Source organism: Pseudophryne corroboree, chromosome 1 (genome assembly GCF_028390025.1).
Source record: "Pseudophryne corroboree isolate aPseCor3 chromosome 1, aPseCor3.hap2, whole genome shotgun sequence".
In the NCBI taxonomy this organism is placed as follows: Eukaryota; Metazoa; Chordata; class Amphibia; order Anura; family Myobatrachidae; genus Pseudophryne; species Pseudophryne corroboree.
The window spans coordinates 580,523,822-580,533,940 of NC_086444.1; the positions used below are offsets into that span (position 1 = coordinate 580,523,822).

At 40.2% G+C, this 10,119-nt stretch overlaps 2 pseudogenes; one reads left to right on the plus strand and one right to left on the minus strand.

The window, feature by feature from the left end:
- Positions 1 to 6,097: 6,097 nt before the first annotated feature.
- Positions 6,098 to 6,216, minus strand: LOC134948189 (5S ribosomal RNA; annotated as a pseudogene).
- A 2,653-nt stretch (positions 6,217 to 8,869) lies between these two features.
- Positions 8,870 to 8,988, plus strand: LOC134948192 (5S ribosomal RNA; annotated as a pseudogene).
- Positions 8,989 to 10,119: the final 1,131 nt, after the last annotated feature.

Consider the following 10,119-nt stretch of genomic DNA (forward strand, 5'->3'; position numbering starts at 1 on the left):
CGTAAAAATGGCGGTGGGACTCCGGCTGTCGCAGCCAGGTTACGCCGGCAGTAGGCTTCCAAAGTTTCTGCGACAATGCTCTAATTGCTGCGCAATTGCAATTATAGCATTATTGCAGTTGGTGGGTGGCAGGTAGCATGCTGGGTGACCTTGACCTGCGATGAGCGGCCCCCGGCATGTGATTGCACAATTAGCAGATTCTGCTAAAAAGCAGAATCTGCTACTCTTACTGAATTAGGCCCTAAATACAAAATTAATAAATATCTTTACATATCACAACAACTATCTAAAAAATTTCATATTTTTTATATCTGCTGATACTGAAATATTTTTCATTGCTTGTCTTTGATACTTGAATGAATTAATCTTCATAATCATGCTGCTTAATGAATTGGACTCTGAGTTATTAAGGCTCTTTCCTGCAAATAGTCAGTATGACTGATGAAAAGACTACAATGTTCTGAATGCTGAATAGGATTGTGCCGCATAAGCCATAGTACTTTCTGGGGTTTTCTATAAGAAATACATTTTTGTTAATTGCTCTTCACAACTGAAAAATATCTCCTGGTACTTGACTTTTAAGGCAACTTTGAGCTGTGTATGATGGTAATTGTCTTACACATTGTAAGCCTTCATTTGTCTTTAGTGTTGTTTTTTTTAAGTATTAAAATAGCAAAGGATAATTGGACAAGGTTACACTTCTGATTACTATTTTTTATTTAGTATATATCTCCATATGAGCATGAATTAAAGATTACATGAGCTACATTTGTGTATATCAAATGTCCAAACAATTCAGAGGAATTAGTCCAATACTGACTTGAATTACTGTAGCTTTGTGTCAATTAATAAAAATCTGTTAATATATGTGGGTCATCCAACAACTCTGTTTATTATCAGCCTCAAATATCTTCAGATTTATCCCTAGAGAAAATAAAATAGGAACAGATTTAGACATAGCAAGACCTACGGATTACCATTGCCGTCAGTGTTGGACTGGCCCACAGTGGAACAGGAGAAAACCCGGTGGGCCCCACCCCCTACTCTGTGGAGCAGGTTCCAGACTCTACCCTAGTGCACTTGAATTATACTTTATGCATATGTTACCTTAAACTGCATAGGACCTATGGTGTATTTTATACAGTGCATTGGTACTACTTGCAGACCATGCACTCTAATGGTTAGCCAAACCTCTGTGGTGGCTGACCACACCCCCACTGGAGCCTGGCCGCACCCTTAAGCATGGATCCTACCATTATCCTGTATCCCCCTGGTGGGCCTTTCATGCCCCAGTTCGACACTGAGTGGCGTGCACTATTTAGTGTGGCAAAGACACTCACCTTTAATAGCAATGAGAGCAGTTGGCTCCCATAACACACAGTCACAGCCACATGGATGCTGCAGCTCCAGGCAGGGAGCGAGCGCAGCCAGTCAGCCACATACATTCAGCTAAAATAAGTAAATGTGGGACTGCAAGTCTGTAACAATACTACTAGGCTTATTTGTAAATCATAGCCTTCTCAAATACCATGTTACTGTATATTATAAATAATCAGGATTAGGTAGACAATATAATTATATATATATATATTTGATTGTTTGTAATACTTACTATTCGCGAATCACCATTTACTTAATCATGTACAGATGTAGCCATGCTCAACTTCCTGCAATTCGGCATGCTGCAACACGGCTTACTGCATGGCATGCCAGGCTGCGACTATTCACAATCAGCAATTGCTCCATTAATTCATAAAGGAATTAATGAAGCTATCGCCAGCTGCGAATAGTCACAGCCTGGCATGCCATGCAGTAAGCCGTGTTGCAGTATGCCGAATCGCAGGAAGTTGAGCATGGCTACATCTGTCAATTAAGCAGGGAGATAATGCAAACATTTAATCATTTACTATCATAATGGCTAAGTTGCAAACTAATTTGCAAACATACAAATTATTTTGCTGCTTAGCCGTTATGGTTGTAATACAGATGAGCGGGTTTGGTTTTACTCGGATTTACTCGGTTCTCAAAACGGCATCTTATTGGCTCACAGATGTCACATGTTTTGGATAGAACTTTAACCGAGTAAAACCGAACCCACTCATCTCTAGATTGTAAATGCTGTAATGTTTGCACTATCTGCCTGTTTAACTGACATACCTAATTAATAAAATATTGGTTAGCATATACTTTAGTATTAGAAATGAAAAACAAAAAAAAAATTAATGATGTTAACATGTAAACATAATATCATGCCATACAGTATCCATCACTACTGTATATTCTGTATAATGAAACAATGGCCAGCATGTGTAGTGTAATGGTTAGCATTACTGCCTCATAGCACTGAGGTCTAACTGTGTTGAGTTTGTTTATTCTCCCTGTGCTTGCTTGGGTTTCCGTGGTATCTTGATGGAAGATAGACAGTCAAAATCGACTTATGTCGACAGGTTTAAAAGGTCGAGAGTGTGAAATGGTCGACAAAAAAAAATGAGGTGGTTAGGGTTAGGCACTTGGTGGAGAGTTAGGGTCAGGCTGTGGAAAAGCATGGTTAGGGTGAGCCACAAGAGGGAAATTTTGGGTTAGGCACCAAGGAGAGGGTTAGGTACTAGAGAGAGGGTTAGGGTTAAAATAACTCAAAAAACATGTGTTGACATTTTTTGTGTTGACCATTTGCATGTTGACCTTCTTACACTGTCTACCTAAATCAATGTCGGCTATTTAACTGTCAACCTTTTGAACATGTTTACATATTGACTGTCGACTATCTGGTGTCAACCTATTGACTGTATATCTAGACACTGTTGATCTTTTAATCCACACCTGGTTTCCTCTGGGTACTCCAGTTTCTTCACACAATACATAAATGTACTGGTAGGTTAATTGGTACCTGTCAAAATATTAACCCTAGTGGGCAGACTACTGTAGATGGGCCAAATGGTTCATATCTGCCATCAAATTCTATGTTTCAAAATCTATGTTTCTAATTACCAAAACCAGAATAACATTCACCAGAATAGTCGACAAAACAAGGTGAAAGACCTCTGCTGCTGCCTACCCAGGATTCTGTGAGAGGGGGAACTCCTGTTGCCGGGAAGTACCAGAAAAGACCCTTATACCACCTGTGAGAATTGGTGTGCATTAAACACCATTACCTGAGAGTGAAACAGAGGGATGAGAGAGTTTACAGTCATTTGTTTTGAAGGACATAGAAGAATTCTTGGGCTAAAGTTGGTGATTAAAGACATTTTAATATGGACTTTCTGACTGCTACTGGGCCATGAACGGCCATTACAGATAGTGTTTTGGATCACGGACATTTTACCCCATAGGGGTTTGTGCTGTATCTATATCTACTTTATTTCCTACATTCCGTGGCCCTGCAGGTGGTCTTTGGGATAGAGCTGCACTCCGTTTTAAAGCACCAAACTTTTCTTTATTCTGTACATTCACTAGATAGATCCACCCTGAGTGATGAGCAGGGAACTGTTCTATCACATGTTCTGTGCTAGTCTAGTTACGCTTCATATGTGGAAAGTTGAATGAACTAAAAAATTCTTATAAATACATGTATGCATAGTTGTATATACAGAAGCTTTTATAGGCACTTGTGAAATATTCCTGTAAATGTGATCAAATCAATTTTATAATAAACTAGTTGTGTGATCCCTGATATTTGTATTGAATTTGTGTATTAACATCACCAAATAGAAAGGAGGGTATGTATCATATGGGTGGTTAATACACTTATCAATTCACAGATTATATCAAGGGAAAGACAGGTAGAGACAACCAAAAGTTGTTTTTCCCTAACCTTTATTGTGTCCTTTTAAACTCTAATAGATTATACACAGCTTAAACAATTGCTGTTCAGGACCAGTGGTAGTTTTGGGGGCTCACTGTGGCGTATATAACATGTCATCTGGATAGTGTTTGCCAGTAGTTATAATCCTATAAGCATCACTATTTAGACATTTAAACTAGAGATGTGCAGCGGGCACTTTTCGTGTTGTGTGTTTTGGTTTTGGTTCTGGTTCCATGCTCGTGTTTTGGATTAGGATTGGTTTTGCCAAAACCACCCTTTTGTGTTTTGGTTTTGGATCTGGATGATTTTTGAAAAAAACATAAAAACAGCTAAAATCATATAATTTGGGGGTCATTTTTATCCTACTGTATTATTAACAGGAAGAACATTAATTTCCACTCATTTCCAGTCTATTCTGAACACCTCACAATATTGTTTTTAGGCCAAAAGGTTGCACCAAGGTGGCTGGATGACTAAGCTAAGCCACACAAGTGTGCGGCACAAACACCTGGCCCATCTAGGAGTGGCACTGCAGTGGCAGACAGGATGGCAGATTTAAAAAATAGGTCCCAAACAGCGCATGATGCAAAGAAGAAAAAGAGGTGCAATTAGGTAGCTGGATGGCTAAGCTAAGCAACACAAGTGTGTGGCACAAACACCTGCCCATCTAGGAGTGGCACTGCAATGGCAGACAGGATGGCACTTAAAAAACTAGGCCCCAAACAGCATATCATGCAAAGAAGAAAAAGAGGTGCAATTAGGTAGCGGTATGACTAAGCTAAGTGACACAAGTGTGCGGCACAAACACCTGGCCTATCTAAGAGTGGCACTGCAGTTCCAAGACAGGATGGCACTTAAAAAAACTAGGCCCCAAACAGCACATCATGCAAAGAAGAAAAAGAGGTGCAATGAGGTAGCTATATGACTAACCTTAGCGACACTAGTGTGTGGCATAAACAACATGGGACGTGCTGGAGTTTGCCCAGATGTAATATACACACAATATTGGTGGCACAGGAGAGCGTACCCTAAACCACACACACAGCAAAGCCTGTAAAATTAACTTGGATAATAATAACACTTTTATTTGGAGCTATTATAAAAATATGCAGGACAGGCGAGCATACCCCTACACCACACATGGCAAACCCTGTAAAAATTATTTGTATAATATATATATATATATATATATATATATAAGTAATGTATATAACCCTTTTATTTGGAGTAAGTAATATACAGCACAGGACACCATCACTGGACTTATGGCAGCACAAGACACCACCACTGGACTGAGGCAGCACAAGACACCACCACTGGACTGATGCAGCAAAATACACCACCAATGGACTGGACGTACATGGCAGTACCCCTGGAGCTGTACGGCAGAGTCAGACAGGATGGCACTTTAAAAAACTAGTCCCCAAACAGCACATGATGCAAAGAAGAAAAAGAGGTGCAAGATGGAATTGTACTTGGGCCATCCCACCCACCCTTATGTTGTATAAACAGGACATGCCCACTTTAACAAGCCAATCATTTCAGTGACAGGGTCTGCCACACGACTGTGACTGAAATGACTGGTTTCTTTGGGCCCCCACCAAAAAAACCCCAATCAATCTCTCCTTGCACAAACTGGCTCTACAGAGGCAAGATGTCAATCTCATCCTTATCCTCTAATTCCTCACCCCTTTCAGTGTGTACATCCTCCTCCTCACAGAGTATTAATTCGTCCCCACTGGAATCCACCATCACAGGTCCCTGTGTACTTTCTGGAGGCAATTGCTAGTAAAGGTCTTCCTGTGTATCTACAAGGAGAAAAAGTATGACTCTAGTTTGGGCGCACTCTTATTATTGTTTTCTTTTCAATTATGATCAAATGAGAAATGATAATGACATCTTAAGCTTGTACTCTACACCTCATTAGAAAACTCAAAACTGGATATATACTGCACGTATGACCATGTATGAAAATAGTATCAGGAAGGAACACCATTAAATGTTACAAGATAATATGTAGAATGTTCAGATCCTTAATTATACCTGGATAATTGCATAATGGAGGGTGGCTACATCACAAGCAACCTCCGTCTGCCAAGGATCTGTACAAACTTGGTTTGTATTAATACAACCCTGAATAGGGTAGGGTTAGTGAATGAGAGAGCCCACACACTATATGCTGATATCTGGTAGTTAGCCACTGTCTTAGATTGGTAAACTTATTAGGGATTAGGAAAATAGTAGGAATCAGTAGAGTAGTGATACTGCTGTTGGCGTTATTGCCCTGGGCAGATCTTCCTACTTCACCGGGTATTCCCTAGTAGTCACCCGTCTAGGTACTGACCCAGCCCACCTCCGTTTAGCTTCCAAGATCGGACGAGATTGGGCGTGAACGGAGGGGTATGGTCGTAGAGAGAAATTGCCCTACATCGCCAATGAGAGTGCACCGAAGCGGAAGGATGGATTCCTTCTCGGGAGACAATATCATAAGAATATATAGATAATAAGATGTGAATCTGCTGTCCCCGTTAGACTGGCGGGACGTGTCCCGTAGTGGACTAGTCCGCCTGAATCGTGGATGAGAGTTCACGGAAGGAAGAAAGGTGAGAATGTAGAAAAAGAATTACAAAGTCATATAGGACACATGTATGGACGTTCTCAATTTCTTGCGGTCACCTGTTGGATTTTGATTAGATAGGCGTCTTGGTGATGATAAGAAGTATCGTACAGATGATACAATAAAGAAGAAAGCATTAGGTGCCGAGAAATAAGCACACTAAATATTCACTTACGACAGTGGAAAAGTATGAATTTTTTTAAAACAGTGGTGGGCACCCGGTATTTGCCAAGAAAATGTGTAAAAAATAAATATACACACAGAATTGATTGGGTATGCACTCCTATGAGAGGGTATTGCAGGTATTGTTCCTGCTTGGAATACCTGCTAGTATTGCAGAAAAATAAATAAATTGTTTTAATATACACACAGACTTGTTTATATATAGACACCTATGAGAGGATATTGCAGGTGGTGTTCCTGCTTGTTAGAAAAATCCTGTGTTTTTGAAAAAGGACTGATTGTGTGCCTGCTGGAACAGCAGGAAGACAGATTGTTTAAATATGCACACCTATAATGGGGTATTTTCAAATGTCAGACATAGGAGGTGCCCCTTGGAAGACACACCTGTTGTAGGAAATAAAACATCCAATATTTCAATGACAAATGGGAAAAAAATGCCCTACATGAGAGATGCCCCTTGGAAATGCAGAAAACAATAAATTGTTTTAATATACACACAGACTTGTTTATCTATAAACACCTATGAGAGGGTATTGCAGGTGGTGTTCCTGTTTGTTAGAAAAATCCTGTGTTTTGAAAAAGGTCTGATTGTGTGCCTGCTGGAACAGCAGGAAGACAGATTGATTGAATATGCACACCTATAGTGGGGTATTGCAGGTAATGTTCCTGCTAACCAAAAATAATTGAAACAAAAATAGTTAAAGAATACATATTAAGTATCACATATTCAGATGTCAGACATAGGAGGTGCCCCTTGGAAGACACACCTGTTGTAGGGAATAAAATATCTGCTATTTCAATGACAGATGAGCAAAAAATGCCCTAAACGAGATAAAGAGAATATTAGATATCACCCATTCCTGATGTCAGACTGAGAGGTGCCCCTTGGAAAAACGCGTTTCACCCGGTAACGGGCTTGTTCACTTTCATTCTGAGCAGCAGCTGCTCAGAATGAAAGTGAACAAGCCCGTTACCGGGTGAAACGCGTTTTTCCAAGGGGCACCTCTCAGTCTGACATCAGGAATGGGTGATATCTAATATTCTCTTTATCTCGTTTAGGGCATTTTTTGCTCATCTGTCATTGAAATAGCAGATATTTTATTCCCTACAACAGGTGTGTCTTCCAAGGGGCACCTCCTATGTCTGACATCTGAATATGTGATACTTAATATGTATTCTTTAACTATTTTTGTTTCAATTATTTTTGGTTAGCAGGAACATTACCTGCAATACCCCACTATAGGTGTGCATATTCAATCAATCTGTCTTCCTGCTGTTCCAGCAGGCACACAATCAGACCTTTTTCAAAACACAGGATTTTTCTAACAAACAGGAACACCACCTGCAATACCCTCTCATAGGTGTTTATAGATAAACAAGTCTGTGTGTATATTAAAACAATTTATTGTTTTCTGCATTTCCAAGGGGCATCTCTCATGTAGGGCATTTTTTTCCCATTTGTCATTGAAATATTGGATGTTTTATTTCCTACAACAGGTGTGTCTTCCAAGGGGCACCTCCTATGTCTGACATTTGAAAATACCCCATTATAGGTGTGCATATTTAAACAATCTGTCTTCCTGCTGTTCCAGCAGGCACACAATCAGTCCTTTTTCAAAAACACAGGATTTTTCTAACAAGCAGGAACACCACCTGCAATATCCTCTCATAGGTGTCTATATATAAACAAGTCTGTGTGTATATTAAAACAATTTATTTATTTTTCTGCAATACTAGCAGGTATTCCAAGCAGGAACAATACCTGCAATACCCTCTCATAGGAGTGCATACCCAATCAATTCTGTGTGTATATTTATTTTTTACACATTTTCTTGGCAAATACCGGGTGCCCACCACTGTTTTAAAAAAATTCATACTTTTCCACTGTCGTAAGTGAATATTTAGTGTGCTTATTTCTCGGCACCTAATGCTTTCTTCTTTATTGTATCATCTGTACGATACTTCTTATCATCACCAAGACGCCTATCTAATCAAAATCCAACAGGTGACCGCAAGAAATTGAGAACGTCCATACATGTGTCCTATATGACTTTGTAATTCTTTTTCTACATTCTCACCTTTCTTCCTTCCGTGAACTCTCATCCACGATTCAGGCGGACTAGTCCACTACGGGACACGTCCCGCCAGTCTAACGGGGACAGCAGATTCACATCTTATTATCTATATATTCTTATGATATTGTCTCCCGAGAAGGAATCCATCCTTCCGCTTCGGTGCACTCTCATTGGCGATGTAGGGCAATTTCTCTCTACGACCATACCCCTCCGTTCACGCCCAATCTCGTCCGATCTTGGAAGCTAAACGGAGGTGGGCTGGGTCAGTACCTAGACGGGTGACTACTAGGGAATACCCGGTGAAGTAGGAAGATCTGCCCAGGGCAATAATGCCAACAGCAGTATCACTACTTTACTGATTCCTACTATTTTCCTAATCCCTAATAAGTTTACCAATCTAAGACAGTGGCTAACTACCAGATATCAGCATATAGTGTGTGGGCTCTCTCATTCACTAACCCTACCCTATTCAGGGTTGTATTAATACAAACCAAGTTTGTACAGATCCTTGGCAGACGGAGGTTGCTTGTGATGTAGCCACCCTCCATTATGCAATTATCCAGGTATAATTAAGGATCTGAACATTCTACATATTATCTTGTAACATTTAATGGTGTTCCTTCCTGATACTATTTTCATACATGGTCATACGTGCAGTATATATCCAGTTTTGAGTTTTCTAATGAGGTGTAGAGTACAAGCTTAAGATGTCATTATCATTTCTCATTTGATCATAATTGAAAAGAAAACAATAATAAGAGTGCGCCCAAACTAGAGTCATACTTTTTCTCCTTGTAGATACATATGTACTTCCTTTTTATGACCCTGGGCGCACCGCCATACGGACAGATAGGGATTTCCAATATATGATCGTCCATTTTTGGCTTCTGTATCATTCCCTGTATTTTTGAATCTATTTCTGTGCAAGATCAACAACCTGTGTTTTTTCAGTAAAGGTCTTCCTGTAAGAATTTATAATTCATTTTGATGAACATCATCTTCTCCACATTTTGTGGAAGTAACCTCCTACGCCGATTGCTGACAAGGTTACCGGCTGCACTAAACACTCTTTCGGAGTACACACTGGAGGGGTGGCAACTTAGGTAAAATAAAGCCAGTTTGTGCAAGGACATCAAAATTGCCTCTTTTCCTGCCAGTATACATACGGACTGTCTGACATGCCTACTTGGATGCTGTCACTCATATAATCCTCCACCATTCTTTCAATGGTGACAGAATAATATGCAGTGACAGTAAACATGTCAGTAATCGTTGGCAGGTCCTTCAGTCCGTACCAGATGTCAGCACTCGCTCCTGACTGCCCTGCATCACCGCCAGAGGGTGGGCTAGGAAATCTTATCTTTTTCCTCGCAGCCCCAGTTGCGGGAGAAAATGAAGGAGGAGCTGTTGATGGGTCACGTTCCGCTTGAGTTGACAATTTT